This window comes from Macaca mulatta, chromosome 10 (assembly GCF_049350105.2).
Source record: "Macaca mulatta isolate MMU2019108-1 chromosome 10, T2T-MMU8v2.0, whole genome shotgun sequence".
In the NCBI taxonomy this organism is placed as follows: Eukaryota; Metazoa; Chordata; class Mammalia; order Primates; family Cercopithecidae; genus Macaca; species Macaca mulatta.
In genome coordinates, this window is record NC_133415.1 from 27170030 (window position 1) to 27187643 (window position 17614).

General features: G+C 45.4%; 1 long non-coding RNA gene and 1 pseudogene across 1 annotated transcript; both read left to right on the forward strand.

The window, feature by feature from the left end:
- Positions 1-1304: 1304 nt before the first annotated feature.
- Positions 1305-2515, forward strand: LOC100426074 (calponin-2 pseudogene; annotated as a pseudogene).
- A 2868-nt stretch (positions 2516-5383) lies between these two features.
- LOC114670532 (uncharacterized) lies at positions 5384-17346 on the forward strand. Its single transcript, XR_013399449.1, has 5 exons — positions 5384-5477; positions 8079-8169; positions 14324-14382; positions 14848-14872; positions 17260-17346. It is a non-coding gene; the product is annotated as an uncharacterized LOC114670532 (long non-coding RNA).
- The last annotated feature ends 268 nt before the right edge of the window (positions 17347-17614 follow it).

The following is a 17614-nucleotide window of genomic DNA, read 5'->3' on the forward strand; positions in this document are numbered from 1 at the left end:
TCGTGCTGTTGGCGTAATTACATCATGGAGAGCTCATCCAAAAATTAGGAATTTTGCCAGGGACTACAGCCAGTCCTCCCTGTGGAAGTCTGGGTGACAGGCATGGTGGCCCTGACGGGATGCTACAGACTTTAATGGACACCCAAAAGACTCTCAGGCCCAAAAGACTCCCAGGGCAGCTCCCAGAGACCGGTCAGCTGCACGTTACATGAAGGTTCTGGGGGATTTCTCCTTGGCATCATCAGCTCGCAGGCCTCCCGTGGGCCTGTGAGCTCTGTGAGGGTGTGGTTGGGACTGGGAACACAGCAGGGGATGGAGCAAGTGATTCAGTTCCCTGCCTTCCCAGAGCTGGTGATCCCACAGCTGAGTATCCTTTAGGGGTGGTGCTCAGGTCAGGTGATGGCAGAGGCTGCCCTAGGAAGTGACTCTGGGGCTGAGGTGGAAAGCTGGAGAGAGAGCCACCGAGCAACAGGACAGGGAGGTGCAGAGACCAGGACACACCCAGGGTGTCAGTATCTGGTGAGGAAGAGAGCTGAGAACTTTGGCTGGCACTGCTCTGCCACTGCGGTGGAGCCCAGTGAGGCACCAGTGGCCCTGGCTGACATCTAGTCCATGTATGTGTACCAAGGGCACTGGCCCTGAACAGCTCAGTGGCTTCATCCTGCCAGTGAGATACAGATAGGATCTTGCCAATGACATAGAGGTAGAAGATAAAGTCGGATCCAGAGTCAGCCCATGTGTGGAGGTGTCTTACAGGAGTCATAAAGGTTGACAGTAATGAGAAAGGAGATAGCTGATAAATGCCAATCAGGATGAACCTAGGGGCTCTATAAAATGATCAAACTAAATTGGCTTGAAGATAAACAGTGATATTTAGAGACAATGCTGCTATAAAAAGGTCCACCCACTGGGAAGATACTAACTTCTAAATTTTTATGTACCTAATAAAATGAACTGGAAACATATCTATAGAAAGCACAGACTGGGCCGGGTGCGGTGACTCACGCCTGTGATCCCAGCACTTTGGGAGGCTGAGACGGGCGGATCACAAGGTCAGGAGATCGAGACCATCCTGGCTAACAAGGTGAAACCCCATCTCTACTAAAAAAAATACAAAAAAATCAGCCAGGTATGGTGGCAGGTGCCTGTAGTCCCAGTTGCTGGGGAGGCTGAGGCAGGAGAATGGCGTGAACCCAGGAGGCGGAGTTTACAGTGAGCTGAGATTGCACCACTGCACTCCAGCGTGGGTGACAGAGTGAGACTCCATCTCAAAAAAAAAAAAAAAAAAAAAAAAAAAGCACAGACTGACCTTAAACATTCCAGAGGAATTGCTAAGATTCATAATGAAAAGGTTGTCAATGAAAATTACACATCAGGTTCCTGTCCTGCCTCTGCACCTGCCAGCCATGAGCTCCACACAGTTCAACAAGGGCCCATTGTACAGACCCTCGGCCGAGGTCAAGCAGCATCTCTTACCCAAATTACAACCTGTAGAAGGAGGCAGAGCTCCACAGATGGATGGAGGGACCCACCAGCCTCTGCATCAGCCCTGACTTGCAGAAGGGCCTGAAGGACGGGATTATCTTATGCACACTCATGAACAAGCTTCAGCTGGGCTCAGTCCCCAAGATCAACTGCTCCATGCAGAACTGGCACCAGCTAGAAAACCTCTCCAACTTCTTGAAGGCCATGGTCAGCTACGGATGAATCCTGTGGACCTGTTTGATACCAACAACATGTTTGAGAGTGGAAGCATGACGCAGCTGCAGGTGTCTCTTCTTGCCCTGGTGGGGAAGGCCAAGACCAAAGGGCTGTAGAGTAGGGTGGACATTGGCCTCAAGTACCGGGAGAAGCAGGAGTGGAACTTGGACAATGCCACCATGAACGCCGGCCAGTGTGTCATCGGGCTGCAGATGGGCACCAACGAATGGGCCAGCCAGCTGGGCATGACCGCATACAGCACAAGGCAGCACCTCTACGACCCCAAGAGCCACACCCTGCCCCCCATGGACTACTCGACCATCAGCCCCCAGGTGGGCACAAACAAGTGTGCCAGCCAGGTGGGCATGATGGCTCCCAGGACGTGGTGGCACATCTGTGACACAAAGCTGCGAACCTACTAGTGTGGCAACTTCTCCATGTCCCTGCATATGGGGTACACGCAGGGTGTCAACCAGAACGGCCAGCTCTCCAGCCTGGGCTGGCAGATACACGACCCCCAAGTACTGTCCTCAAGGCACAGTGGCCGACAGGGCTCCCTTGTGTGCTGGCAACTGCCTGGGTCCAGGGGAGGTTCCTGACTATCTTCCTTACCAGGAGGAAGCCGGCTACTGAGGCTACCAGCACATTCTCTCCCCAAATCATCTCCCTGTCTGGGTTTTTAAAAATTTTTCTGTGTTTTCATCTTTTTTTTTTCTTAACCTCTTCAGTGTTGCCAATCAGCTAAGCGTCTGTGAGCGGCATGGGATCAGGTAGCAGGGCTTTTTTCTCCTATGCCTTGGTCCTTCGCAGGACTGAGCCACCAGGCTGTGGGGGAAGGGGTCAACGTGGTATCCTGGTATGGAGGGTGAGGGTCCCTGCTGGCACGTGCAGGCTGTGGGCCGAGCTGTGCTGGGGAGAAGCGACCTGGGCTTGGAGGGAACTGGTTCCCAAAGGTTACCGCGTGCCTCACCTTCTCCCCCTTTTGTCAGCTGATCAGTTTGTGGTTTCTGTACTTGTAAAAGTTTCAGGAAGTATTAACAAAAGAAAAATACATTTTCCCCCCCAAGGAATGGGGCGGGGACAGTGGAGAGGGTGCTGGGAAATGAGTCCCCTGGGAGAGGGGGCCTGGCCATGAAGCTAAATATCTCAGGCCCCCAAGTGGCTGGATTTCCCTAGGCCCAACAGACCTTGGACCTCAGACCTGCCCTGCGGCCCAGTGGGGAGAGTGAGGCCTGTACAAAGAAGTGGAATTCTGAGTTGTTGGGGCTAAGCCTGATCCCCTCTCCATGCTAACCCCACCCCACCCCTACTGTGGCCTCAGTAGGTTTTGTTGTTGTTGTTTTTGCCCAGTGGTTGGAGGTTGGAGTGCAGTGGTGCGATCTTGGCTCACTGCACCTCCACCTCCTGGGTTCAAGCGATTCTCCTGCCTCAGTCTCTCAAGTAGCTGGGACTGCAGGTGCTCCACCATAACTGGCTAATTTTTACATTTTTATTAGAGACAGGGTTTCACCATGTTAGCCAGGCTGGTCTTGAACTCCTGGCCTCAGGTGATCCGCCCACCTCGGCGTCCCCAAGTGCTGTTTATGGGTGTGAGTCATTGCGCCTGGCCCCTCAGTAGGTTTTAAGGAGCCCCTAGCTCTCCCTCTCTGGGCCTGACAAGTTATGCTCCATCTCCCCCAGCCACACGCTCTGCCAGGTACTGCACAGGGACACCCACCCAGGGGCTGTGCTCCATGAAATAATGTGAAATACAACTGTGGACCAAACACACTAAAACCTATATGTAAGAAAAAAAAAATTACAGATTGGAACTGGTAGCATGTAATGAAAGCAGAACTTAGAGGTTAATTTAAAAGGAGATAATAAAAAGCAGAAATCAATGAAATAGAAAATAAAGATCCAAGGGAAAATAAACGCATAATTTGTTTTGAAAGAAAAATCTGAGGCCGGGCTCAGTGGCTTGCGCCTGTAATCCCAGCACTGTGGGAGGCCGAGGTGGGCGGATCATGAGGTCAGGAGATTGAGACCATCCTGGCTAACACGGTGAAACCCCTTCTCTACTAAAAATATAAAAAATTAGCCAGACGTGGTGGCAGGCGCCTGTAGTCTCAGTTACTCAGAAGGCTGAGGCAGGAGAATGGCGTGAACCCATGTGGTGGAGCTTGCAGTGAGCCAAGATCACACCACTGCACTCCAGCCTGGGCGACAGAGTGAGACTCCGTCTCAAAAAAGAAAAAAAGAAAAATCTGAGACTGAAAAAAAAAACAAAAGCACAAATAAGCCGTGCTCAGGATGAGAAAAGAAGACACACACTGTCTTTTGCAGGGACATGGATGAAGCTGGAAGCTGTTAATCCTCCGCAAGTTAATGCAGAAACAGAAAACCAAACTGCCTGTTTTCACTTAAAAATGGGAGCTGAATGATGAGAACACATGGACACATGGCGGGGAAACAATAGGCACTGGGGCTTGTCATGGGGGGTGGGCGGAGGGAAAGCATCAGGAAGAATATTTAACGGATGCTGGGCTAAATACCTAGGTGGTGGGTTGGTCTGTGCAGCAAACCACTGTGGCACACGTTTATGTGAAAAACCTGCACACAAACCTGCACACAAGCCCCGGAACTTAAAAGTTGAAGAAAACAATCAAAACAAAACATAGTTTCCTTTAATTCTTTGAATATGTTTAAAGTAGGTCATACAGTTTTTTTCTAGTATATGCAGTGTCTGGACTTCCTCAGGGACAGTGTCTATTGGTTGTATTTTTTGTTGTGTAGCAGCCAGTGATGGGGAACCGAGAACACCCCCAGGTTCAGTGATTCTCTAGGAGGACCCGCCGGACTCAGTGTGTAGTCATACACATTGCTATGATTCATCATAGCAAAAGTATAATAAGCAAAATAACGGGAAAAGGTATATGTGGCAAAGTCCACTTGAAGCTAAGCACAAGCTATCAAGAATCCTGCCCAAGCAAATCACACAGGCACACAACATTTCTCCAACAGTGACTGTGACGGTATGAAGTACTGTCTGCCAGAGAAGCTCATAGAGACTTGAGTGTCCAGGGTTTTGAGTGGGGATTGGTGATTTGGTGTCCTCTTTAAAATCTGTTTGGCATAAACTGTAGTGTGTTTATTTATTTTAGACGGAGTCTTGCTTTGTCGCCCAGGTTGGAGTGCAGCGTGCATGATCTCTGCTCAATGCAACCTCCACCTCCTTGTATCAAGCAATTCTCCTGCCTCAGCCTCCCAAGTAGCTGGGATTACAGTTATGCGCCACCACGCCCAGCTAATTTTTGTATTTTTAATAGAGACGGGGTTTCGCCATGTAGGCCAGGCTGGTCTCAAACTCCTGACCTCAGGTGACCCACCCAACTCGGCCTTCCAAAGTGCTGGGATTACAGGTGTGAGCCACTGCACCCGGCCTCCAGTGTTTCATAAAAGCAGTTTAGGCACACTGAGCCCTTCTTCTTAGAGCATGGTGCACCTGTGCATTTTCTAGATACCCAGAAATGTGTCAGAGCATTTCAAACCCCTATGGGCATCTCATTTCCCAGCTTTTCTTTTTAGCTTTTTAGTCTATTGTTTGCCCCACAGCTGTTATCCACCAGGTCAAGCAGCCACAGAGTTAAACATTTGCCTGCCATTGTATTTTGTTTTCTTAAGGTCTTTCTTTGTTGCCCAGGTTGAGTGCACCCAGCAAGATCATAGCTCGCTGCAGCCTCAAATTCCTGGACTCAGTCATCCTGCCTCAGCCTCCTGATTCACTGGAACTGCAGGTGCATGTCCCCACTCTGGCTAATTTTTTCTTTGCTTTTCTTTTTTTTTTTTTCCTTTGAGACAGGGTTTTACTTCTGGCACCCGGGCTGGAGTGCAATAGCGGGATCTCAGCTCACTGTAACTTCCACCTCTTGAGTTCAAGTAATTCTCCTGCCTCAGCCTCCCAAGTAGCTAGAACTGTAGGTGCACACCACTGCACCCAGCTAATTTTTGTAATTTTTGTAGAGATGTTATTTCATCACATTGCCCAGGCTGGTCTCCAGCTCCTGACCTCAAGTGATCCACCTGCCTTGGCCTCCCAAAGTGCTGGGATTACTGGCGTGAGCCACTGCACCCAGCCCCTGTCATTGTTTTTCATAATCGTGCCAGATTGAAAAGGCTTTTTGCCTTGGGCAAGCTCCAAGGCAGATCAAATGCAGTCTAGCAAGTCAGGTGTTACAGAGAACCACCAAACACTTCAATTGTGATAATTCCTGGAAATAAAGCTTTAAGGGAGATCCAGCTCTTCTGCTTCCTCCAGTAGCTGTTGGGTTGCTGGTGTTCACCGTGAATGTGAACTTTAATTTTCTGGGTTACTGTGGAACTGCCAAGCAGGAGACAAGAGAAAGAAAAATTAAACTGCCACGAAACTCACTGCTCTGAGATTACACTGGTTTGTTTTTGTTTGTTTTTCTAGAAGGAATATCCTCTGGATTATTACAAGCTTTTAGCTAATTTCCTGAGGTCTAAAAATGTTAATGGGCCAGGCGCAGTGGCTCATGCCTGTGATCCGACCACTTTGGGAGGATTGCTTGAGCCCAAGAGTTCAAAACCAGCCCGGGCAACATAGCAAGACCTCCACTCTACAAAAATGAAAACTTTAGCCAAGTACAGTGGTGCACACCTGTAGTCCCAGCTATTTAGGAGGCTGAGGTGGGAAGATCACTTTAAGTCCAGAAGTATGAGGTTGCTGTGAGCTATGATTGCATCACAGAACTCTAGCCTGGACAACAGAGCAAGACCCTTTCTCTTAAAAAAAATGATAATAGTAAAAATCAAAATGGTAATGGTGACCATTTGTTGCCAGTTTTCCCATTTTTTCGTAGAAAGAATTTTTGGAGGTCTTTCATCTGCCCTTTTCTCCAAAGTCATTCACTCAGCTGCATTTTTAGAAAAACCTAGGGCCATAGTACATGACTAGTTATCCCTGGATGTTTGTGATAGTCACAATGCAGCATAAATTATATCTCAGATGAAAACTTTTCTTGCAGTGATATTCATAGCATTCAGTCAAATATATAAAATTAAACCTAAGAACAGGCCAGATGCAGTGGCCCAGGACTGTAATCCCAGCACTTTGGGATGCTGAAGTGGGAGGATCATTTGAGACCAGGAGTTTGAGGCCACCCCTGGCAACATAGTGAGACCTCATTTCTACAATAATAAAAAATAAATAACTGAATTAGCTGGGTGTGGTGATGCACACTGGCAGTCCCAGCTGTTCTGTCAGCAGAGGTAAGAGGGTTACTTGAGCCTGGGAGCTTGAGGCTACAGTGAGCTGTGGTTCTGCCATTGCACTCCAGCCTGGGAGACAAAGTGAGACCCTCCACCCCGCCTCCCAAAAAGGAAGAGAACCTAATTTTAACGGGAATTTCCCTAAAATGTTATACTGAATACTATGGCCTGGTAACTTCGGTTAATATTGGCAACATTCTATGATTGAATTTACATGTTAGATGGCTCTTTTTCTCCCCAGGCAGGGTCTCGGTCTGTCACCTAGGCTGGAGTGCAGTGGCATGACCATAGCCCACTGCAGCCCCTACCTCCTGGGATCCAGTGATGTTCCCACCTCAGCCTCCTGAGTAACTGAGACTACAGGCACACGCCAGCATGCCTGGCTGGACCTTTGCTTTTTTGTATTTTTCCTCCAACTTTTGATTTAAAATATTCTTATATGTAAACGCAGAGTTTGGATATTTAATTTACCATGATTCTTGTGCTTACAAATTTATTTAATTCAGCTGGGTGAGGTGACTCACGCCTGTAATCCCAGCACTTTGGGAGGCCAAGGCATTTGGATCACCTGAGGTCAGGAGTTTGAGACCAGCCTGACCAACCTGGTGAAACCCCGTCTCTACTAAAAATACAAAAATTAGCCAGGCATGGTGGTGCACGCCTGTAATCCCAGCTAATTGAGTGGGTGAGGTAGGAGAATCACTTGAACCTGGGGGGGGAGGTTGCAGTGAGCCAACACTGGGCCATTGCACACCAGCCTGGACTACAAGAGCAAAACTCCATCTCAAAAAAAATGGTTTAATTCATTCTCTAATGAAAGAGAAAGTGATTTTAAAATCAAATGAGTATTTTTGGCCATGTAGAGTTTCTCAAAGAAATTTTTTTGTAGAGATAGCGTCTTCCTCTGTCACACAGGTGGAAGTGCAGGTGGCATCACAGTTCACTATAGCTCAAATTCCTGGGCTCGAGTATCCCTTCTGCCTCAGCCTCTGAAGTAGCTGGGACTACAGGCATATGCCATTACACCTGGTCTTGGTCCTCATAACTAGGCAGCCTGGATTTGAATCCTGACTCCATCCCTCACCAGCTGTGTCTTTGCATCCCAGGTTTCTCATCTACAAAATGAGTGCTGTTATAGTTTGCTGTAAGGATGCATGAAGAAGCGTTAGCACAATGCCCGCACCGAGGAGATGTCTGGTAAGCGTGAATGGGCATTAATGGTGCATCTGTTCAGGCATTTATAGTTCAAGAAACACTCACTCAACATATGCTGCATGATTTTAATCCTCATACCAGCCCCGTAAGAATTTGTTATGAAAATAAAATGAGGCTCAAAGAGGTTATTTCACTTGCCCAAGACTACACAGCTACCCAGTGGCAGAACCAGAACAGAACTGTCTGGTCCTAGGCACCTGTATTTCTGCCACCACTGTTCCTAACAAGCCTGTGTAGGCTGGTAAAAGATGCTTTTTATATTAAAGTACACAGAACAAATATACAGCTCAATAAAATAGTTAAAAAGTGAAGGTCCCTTGTAGTTCCAGCCACTCTGGAGGCTGAGGCAGGAGGATTGCTTTAGCCCAGGAGTTGGAGGTTGTAGTGCACAAGGATGGCACCTGTGAGTAGCCACTGCACTGTAGCCTGGGCAACAGAGCAAAACCTTGTCTCTAAAAAGAAAGAAAGAAATACATAGAAAAGAACTTTTGCAGCCAGGCGTGGTGGCTCACGCCTGTAATCCCAGTGCTTTAGGAGGCCAAGGTGGGAGGATCATGAGGTCAGGAGATCGAGACTAGCGTGGCCAACGTGGTAAAACCCTGTCTCTACTAAAAATACAAAAATTAGCTGGACGTGGTAGCACATGCCTGTAATCCCAGCTACTCAGGAAGCTGAGGCAGGAAAATTGCTTGAACCTAGGAAGCGGAGGTTGCTATGAGCTGAAATGGCCACTGCACTTCAGCCTGGCCATACAGCAAGACTCTCTCAAAAAATAAGAAAAAAGAAAAAAACTGGACACCTATTTTTCACCATATACAAAAATTAACTCAGATTAAAAATTTAAGATCTCAAAAACTACAATAATCCTGGAAGAAAAACTTCAGAAGTACCATTCTGGACATGGGCTATGGGAAATAATTTATGACTAAGTCTTTAAAAGAAATTGCAACAAAAGTTGACAAGTGGGACCCAATTCAACTAAAGTGCTGCCTGCCACACAGCAAAAGAAACCATCAACAGAGTAAACAGACAACCTACAGAATGGGGGGAATTAGTCACAAACTATGCATCTAACAAAGGTCTAGTATTTCAGATGCTATAAGGAACTTAAGTCAACAGCAAAAAACAACCCCATTTATAAAGGGGCAAATAAACACTTCTCAAAAGAAGACATACATGCAGCCACCAAACATGAAAAAATGCTCATCATCACTCATCACGAGAGAAATGCAAATCAAAACCACAATGAGATATTATCTCACACCAGTCAGATAGGCTGTTTTTAAAAAGTCAAAAAATAGCAGACACTGGCAAGGATAAGGAGAAAAGGAAATGCTTATACACTGTTGGTGGGAACGTAAGTTAGTTCAGCCACTATGGAAAGCAGTTTGGAGATTTCTCAAAGAACATAAAACAGAACTAACATTCAGCCTGGCAATCCCATTACTGAATATGTATCCAAAAGAAAACAAATCATTCCACCAAAAAGACACATGCACTCGTATGTTTATTGCAACACGAGTCACAATAGCAAAGACATGGGATCAACCTAGGTGCCCCTCAACAGTGGACTGGATAAAAATGTACATATAGACCATGGAATACTATGCAGCTACAAAAGAATGAAATTAAGTTCTTTGTGGGAAAATGGCTAGAGCTAGAAGCCATTAGTTGAACTAGTGTAGTAACAGAAAACAAACGCTTCATGTTCTTACAAGTAGGAGCTAAATTCTGAGTACCCATGGACATAAAGATGGTGACAATAGGCATTAGAACCGCCAGGAGTGGGAGGGAGGAAGGAAAAGGTTGATAAACTGCTGAATACTATGTTCAGTACCTGGGTGTTGAGATCTTTCATACCCCAAACCTCAGCAGCACACAATATACCCAGGTAACTAACCTGCACATGTACACCCTGAATCTAACATAAAAGCTGAAAAAGAAAAAACAGAATGGAATCTCTATTTTCAGAATATCAGTTGTGCCCCTCTTCCATTTGAAATTCTCACTATTGGCTATATTTGGGGGTATCCTATTTCCCCATCTCATAGCTTATTTTAAGAAATACAGAATAGGCCGGGCGCGGTGGCTCAAGCCTGTAATCCCAGCACTTTGGGAGGCCGAGACGGGCGGATCACGAGGTCAGGAGATCGAGACCATCCTGGCTAACACGTGAAACCCCATCTCTACTAAAAGATACAAAAAACTAGCTGGGCGAGGTGGCGGGCACCTGTAGTCCCAGCTACACAGGAGGCTGAGGCAGGAGAATGGCGTAAACCTGGGAGACGGAGTTTGCAGTGAGCTGAGATCCGGCCACTACACTCCAGCCTGGGCAACAGAGTGAGACTCTGTCTCAAAAAAAAAAAAAAAAAAAGAAGTACAGAATAATGTGTGGGTTTGGGATTCAGTTTTTGAAATAAAACACTGAGCCTTCAGTGACCTTCCTGAACATGTAAAAGCACAGCTGTCTGCATGGCAGCAGTTGGACCTCACAAGGTGGATTGTGCCTTCACCCTGGAACGTTTATGATGCCCTATCACCATGGTGGTGGGATTAGGGATCTCTTGCCCTTGGTCGTAAGTGCCACTGTCTGTGCTGAGTTTTCCAAAGGTCAGAGCAGATTGAACTTTTGTGCTTTCGTTTTTCCTGATTTTGACTTTCCTTATGGGGAACCGGTTTTCCTGCTTTCAAGGTATGTTCATACTGGCCTGTCAAATAGGCCAAATGCTGTCTTTTCAAATTACTAGTTAATACATTCATATACGTTATTTAAAAAATTATCCTCTGTATTTTCCATATGGAGTTATAAATACGTTTTGTGGTTATGTTTTATTCCTCACTTTATATATTTGATTCTTATATCAAGCAGGGTGCCTTTGAACTTTTTCTTCATTTAAAAAATAATGTATCATTTCCTTTTACATCCTACACCCTTCAATGCTCCCTGACCCAAATTAAGTTATTCCCTTGAGGAGAATATGTCAAAGTCTATTTTAATGTAGTTTTTAACCTAATTAAGAACCTGTGAAATCATTACTTTCAAAAAGTTTGGAGCAAAGCCACAGTAGTACAGATGGGTTTGAGGCTTTTCACACAATAAAATATACCTATCTTTGTTTTTAACATGTTTTTCCCTCCTCTCTTCTTTTGTTGTGAAATGTGTATTTCATTTAATTTGTAGTAAGTCATGTCCATTCACATATTAATTTTAAAAAGTAATAAGAACGTGTATTGTCTGTATGTGAAATAAAACACACACTTATTTTTATGCTTTGGGAGTTACCCAAAATCATAGAATTGGAAATTATAGTCAACACAGAAAGATAAACAGAATCAATTGGTAGAGACTAAGAACATACAGTTTTATTTATACTCAGAAACAAGTAGATATGTACGTATACATGAAGATAAAAATTAAAGGGATGATTGTGTGAGTTTGCACGGAGAGAGCTTTGGAAACCTGCTGACTTGTTAATGCTGTTTGGATGGACTGTGTGCCCTGGTTCTCCCGAGCCATCATCCAGACCTCTGTGCAGGAGCTCAGTGCTCATCAGTTCCGTGACTTGGAAAGTGTCTAAGTTTAGAGGCACTTGTATGTGTTAGTAAATAAGGCAAGATGATATCGTTTCACAGGTTTTAGTGCAGAAGACTGAATAGATAAACTCCACCCAGTACACTGGTGTTCATTTCATGGTCATCTCATCTGTTGACCATGGATGTAAAACACTTATCTTCAGTGACCTTCCTGTGCATGTAAAAGCACAAGTGTCTGCATGGCAGCAGTTGGACCTCACAAGGTGGATTGTGCCTTCACCCTGGAGAGTTTGTGATGCCCTATTGCCATGGTGACGGAATTAGGGATCTCTTGCCCTTTGCTCTGCCACCGTCTGTGCCAGCCAGGCCACTGGGCCATTGTGGCAGACAGTGGTGTCCTTTGTGTGGAGGACACTGAGTGTGCGCTCAGACACACACAGCACTTTTGACAACTTTATCTAATTATTTCAAAACTGGGTCTGAATTATGATAAAAGTGGTTGGTTTTAGGCCAAGCAGGTGTATGTCACAGAACCAATGGCTTGGGAGTTCAGAATCCTGGGTTTGAATGAGCCTCTGAGCTCTGAGCTGTGAAATCTAAAGCAAGACATTTCACTGATAGTTAAGCCTCATGAGCACTTGCACTGTACAATTTATCTACATCGAATCATTCAGCCATCACCACAGACATATGGCATGATTGATTTACTATCACCTTTCACTGGGCAGAAAAAGAGATGAACGTGCCCAAGCTTATGAGCCCCAAGATGGGAACCCAAGTGCTGAGGCTCTGAAGTACCGACCTGTCCTCAGCACTCAGCCATGGGATCATGAGTCACTGTGCAAGGGAGTTCCCACATCTGCATGTATGTGTGGAATGATCTGAGCCTGCAGAGTTCTACACACTATCCACATTATAGGGTGGTGTCCGTGGTCACATAGCTCAGGGCAAGTATTAGTACATGAATAGCTTAGCTGTGTCATAGTCTTTATGTGAAAGGCACATAAAAGCCCAAATGCTTTTGAACTGGTTGCAGATTTTGAGTTGGAGGACAACACTTGGGACAACCGGTCACATTCTTTCAGTGCTTGGCCACTCCTCAGCACATAAACCAAAGCCAATACATAATGGGAAGACCCTTTATTGATATTTGATGGCATTATGAACTTCAAATGACCCCTGTAGAAATGTTAAAAAAGTCTGTGAGCTACACAACCTGGGGACGAGACAAGTAAGAACACAAAATACCACGTAATCATTAGCCTCATGTATCACTCTGGTAGCAACTCCCTTGGCAGCTGGTTTGAAGAGCCTCAGTGCTCACCAGGGGCCATCTCCCTGCTATGCCCTCTTTCCCTGTGGGTTGCCTGGACTGAACATAGGCAGCCCCTCACACGATGACTGCCAACACAAGGCAAAGGAAGGCTAATAGTGGTTATTTTAAAATATAAGTATTTCAGTATTTTCTAACCTTTAATAATTGATTATTTTTAGGGGAGGGTGGGCCTTTTTTTTTTTTTTTTTTAAACAAAGTCTTGCTCTGTCGCCCAGGCTGGAGTACACTGGCATGATGTTGGCTCACCGCAACCGCTGCTTCCTGGGTTCAAGCGATTCTCCTGCCTCAGCCTCTGAAGCAGCTGGAACAACAGGCGCATGCCACCATGCCTGGCTAATTTTTTGTGTTTTTAGTAGAGATGAGATTTCACTGTGTTAGCCAGGATGGTCTTGATCTTCTGGCCTCATGATCTGCCTGCCTTGGCTTCCCAAAGTGCTGGAATTACAGGCGTGAGCCACTGCACCTGATCTTTTTTTTTTTTTCCTGAGATAGAGTCTCACTCTGTTGCCCAGGCTGGAGTGCAATGGCACGATCTCAGGTCACTGCAACCTCCACCTCCAGGTTTGAGGGATTCTCCTGCCTCAGCCTCCCGAGTAGCTGAGATGACAGGCACACATCACCATGCCTAATTTTTTTTTTTTTTAATAGAGACACAGTTTCATTATGTTGTTCAGGCTGGTCTTGAACTCTGGATCTCAAATGATCCACCCGCCTTGACCTCCCAAAGTACTGGGATTACAGGTGTGAGCCACCATACCTGGCCGATTATTTTTTTAACGAAGAAGATAAATATAATTAATGCTAGTGCTTGGAATTAAATCTAGTTTTTAAAAAAATCACACATAAACAAGATCAGAACACTATACCCTCCATGATAAATGCAGTAGCAGTGTATGTGGGTCTGTGGAGGTTGAAAGGGACTTGGTAGATGTCAAGAAGGTAGTGGCCATCCTGCTGGGCTTTTAAAGGGTCTGAAGAAGTGACAGGACGCTGTGGTTGAATCCTAGCGTGTATTTTAGTATTTGTTCATTTGGAGTTTGATTATTTCACGTTGCTTTCATTTGCTATTACCTGGAAAGGCAAGGGCTCTACTCCCATTTCCTTCCTGCTCTTTTTTGTCTTCCTTGGTCCATGAAGAAGATGGTCCAGGAGAAGCTCAATCTGTGCTTGTTAACCAGGCACACCCCTAAGTTCTAGTCCCTTAGTCATTCATGAATAGCACCGCCAATGAACTGATAGCCATGCATGTCCTTCCACATCCCCTAGGTGACTCGAAGAAGCCTTCCAAAAAGCATGTGAAAAGGGAGCCCTGCTCTACCACTACGGTAAAGTAGCTTGTCTTTGCCTAAGATGTAAATGTTGTTTTCTTGGTTCCTTTATTTTTCAGTTGATATCAGCTATGGGAAAATTAACCGGTACATTATAGATGTTAGATAATATTTCCTTGGGAATGGAGGAGGTGTATCTTACCAACTGACGCCTGATTCCAGAGGACGACCACAGTTGGCAGTGTCAGACAGTACAGGGTGTGTTAAGGGATATTTTCTTCAGGAACAAGTTTTCCACTTTAGATAAGAATTCTGTCATTGCCACCCAAAAATTATCTAGACAGAAGCATTCTTCAGGAAAAGCCCCTGTGCTTTCTTAAGGGAACTCTACTCTAGAGTTGAGGCTTTTGACTTGGACATTCTTTCCCACCTTCATTACTCAGTTTCCAAGTGAACAGAAGACCTGTGCGAACCATCCATAGCATGGCCTCATTCTCAGAGTGTTTCTTTCTCTAATTACAGGTGACTTCTTCGAGCACAATCAATGGTACGTATTCTGGAATCACTCACTGGCTGTTAGAGAAAGATTCTATAGGAAATGTGGAGCCTAACTGCTGGCTTTTGCCTGGAGAGCCTCCATGATCCAAGACCCGGGGGGAATGAGGATGTGGGGTGTAGTAACAGAAACTGGTTTTCCAGGTGACAAACTCCTTTTATCTATGTATAGTTCCTGGGAACGTGCTCACATTAGGTTGTGTGGGAGTGTGTATTAGTGCGGGGTGGGGGTGGTCTATGTGCAAGTCTGCATGATTCGCTTGTGAATGTGTGTGTGTGTTTCCCCCAGGAAAAAAATGTGTTTACCCAGCACAACTCTCAGTGCCATTTTTCTTAATTTAACAAATCAGACCACATACTTTACTTATATTAGTTCAAACCTCCTCATGGACATATGTTGTTAGCTTGTTTATTGAACCCCCATACCAGATGGAGAAACTAAGTCACAGAAGTAAATGTGCCCCTGCTCACTTGCTACAAAGTGAGGAGCCAAGATGTTTACTCATATGGTCCCAGTGTTGAAGGCCTGAACTACAGCCTCTATTTATCAACCAGTGAAGGGATCACTATTCACCATGCAAGGGAGCTCCAGCACCCTCTATGCCTGGAATAATAAGCCTGCAGAGATCCCAAACGCCATCCCTCACATAAGAGAGCCTCAGTGATCTCAGAATCCAGGTAGCTATGTAGGCATCTCCCTGCAGGTTTCACGTAGTCCTTAGTGTGAAACCAACATAGAAAGCCCATATTTCTGATGAAATCACAGGTTCTGAAACACTAAGGGAGTCACTAAGTAGGACAGTGTGGTGCCTGCATGTCATGGCTGGGTCTCCTCAAGACATGGCTCAAGTCCAATAAGAACTGGGGAGATGCTTTAGAGTCTTGGATGGAGTTATCACCACAAGCCCTCTGAGCTACACACTTTAGGGATCATGATCATTAAGTACTCAAATTACCACTTTTTTTTTTTTTTTTTTTTTTTTTTGAGACGGAGTCTTGCTCTGTCACCCAGGCTGGAGTGCAGTGGCCGGATCTCAGCTCACTGCAAGCTCCGCCTCCCGGGTTTACGCCGTTCTCCTGCCTCAGCCTCCCGAGTAGCTGGGACTACAGGCGCCCGCCACCTCGCCCGGCTAGTTTTTTTGTATTTTTTAGTAGAGACGGGGTTTCACCGTGTTAGCCGGGATCGTCTCTCGATCTCCTGGCCTCGTGATCCGCCCGTCTCGGCCTCCCAAAGTGCTGGGATTACAGGCTTGAGCCACCACGCCCGGCCTCAAATTACCACTTGATGGTTATCCGGGTGTCTGTCGTCCTTGTGGCAACTCTCTTGTGAAGCTGGTGGGAGAGTGTCAGTGCTGGATCTGTGCCTTCCTTCTGGATGGACCCTCCCTGTGTTAGCAGGTGGGTGCAGGCATGGGGGTCAGCACGCTCAGTGGATTTACACACACAGCATTGAGCAGTAAGGCTGGGCTTCATTATTTACACATTTTCAATAACTGATGATCTTCATAATGTAAAATCAATGATTTACTATACTAGAATACTGTTCCAGTATTGAATCATATGTCTCAATAAAGGATTTGTAAAGTCACATGAGAGTTCCCATTCAACTGATGATACGAGCCGTAGCAGCAGTTAAAGCAGTCATTTGAAAAGGCTTTTACTGTAAACTTATGGGTGAGCCTGAAGTGGGGGATAGAAGAGGTGATTAGCTCCCTTGTGCAATGTTTCTATTACATGAGTGGTGGAGGACAATTAGGAAGGTGATGGAGGGAACAGAGCAAAGGATTGGATAGGTCCAGTGAACCCATAAGACTATGGTGAGGTTAGTGAATGAGACTGGTCATTTTAAGTCAAATTTTACCTTGTGTGTTCTTTCCATGCTTTCTTCCAGTAGTTCCTTCTATTTCTCATTAACTAGAGTTGTGCTGGGTAAACACATGTTTTTCCTTGGAGAAACTCACATAAAAGAGGGCAAAGCTTTGTAATAACATAAAAGTTAGTACAGCTGTGATAGCTCAAATTTTATAAAATACTGGGGGCTTTTGCCTGAGACCTGGATGACAGTTGTGTAAGAATCGGGGGTTCCTCTGAAGACTATTGGGCTTCTGAGAAGAAAGATCTAAGTTGTCTCTGTATGATATGGAGTCAGTCTTCACCGCCTGTGGTCTGTCTGAGAGGGGTGTTGAGTGCTCAGTGAACTCTGTGGTCTTCCTGAAACCCAACTTTGATTCAGCGGGCTCTGCTTGAAAGCCTTTAAAGAGCAGGATCATAAAATTAAACTTAGAACAGATTATCACTATTTTTCCTCTGGTCTTCTGTCAGCAAGATTGCAACAGTCCTCTCTATTGTAAATGCATTAACCAGCATCTTCTCTGATAGAAATTTTGAGAAGATACAGCCTGTACACCACCCAACGTTGGAGGCATCATGGCTTCTGGGGAAGGAAGAAGGTACACCCACAAGAAGGTACTGTGGAAGTTCATTCATTAAGTTGATTCAATAATCACCATTGTGGGGAGTATTCAGTGTCCCCTATGTAAGAGGAATCTGTGAAAAGATTAACCCGTATTTTTTAATGTGTCAGAATTCTAATTTGCTTAGTAAGTATTGCCACAACTACAAAAGTAAATATACACTTAAAAGTCAATTTTGGTTCATGTTTAATGATGGACAATGTTTCAAGCTAATGTCTAGAACTTACCTGATTGTTAAACATTAGCATAGATCTCCCTGA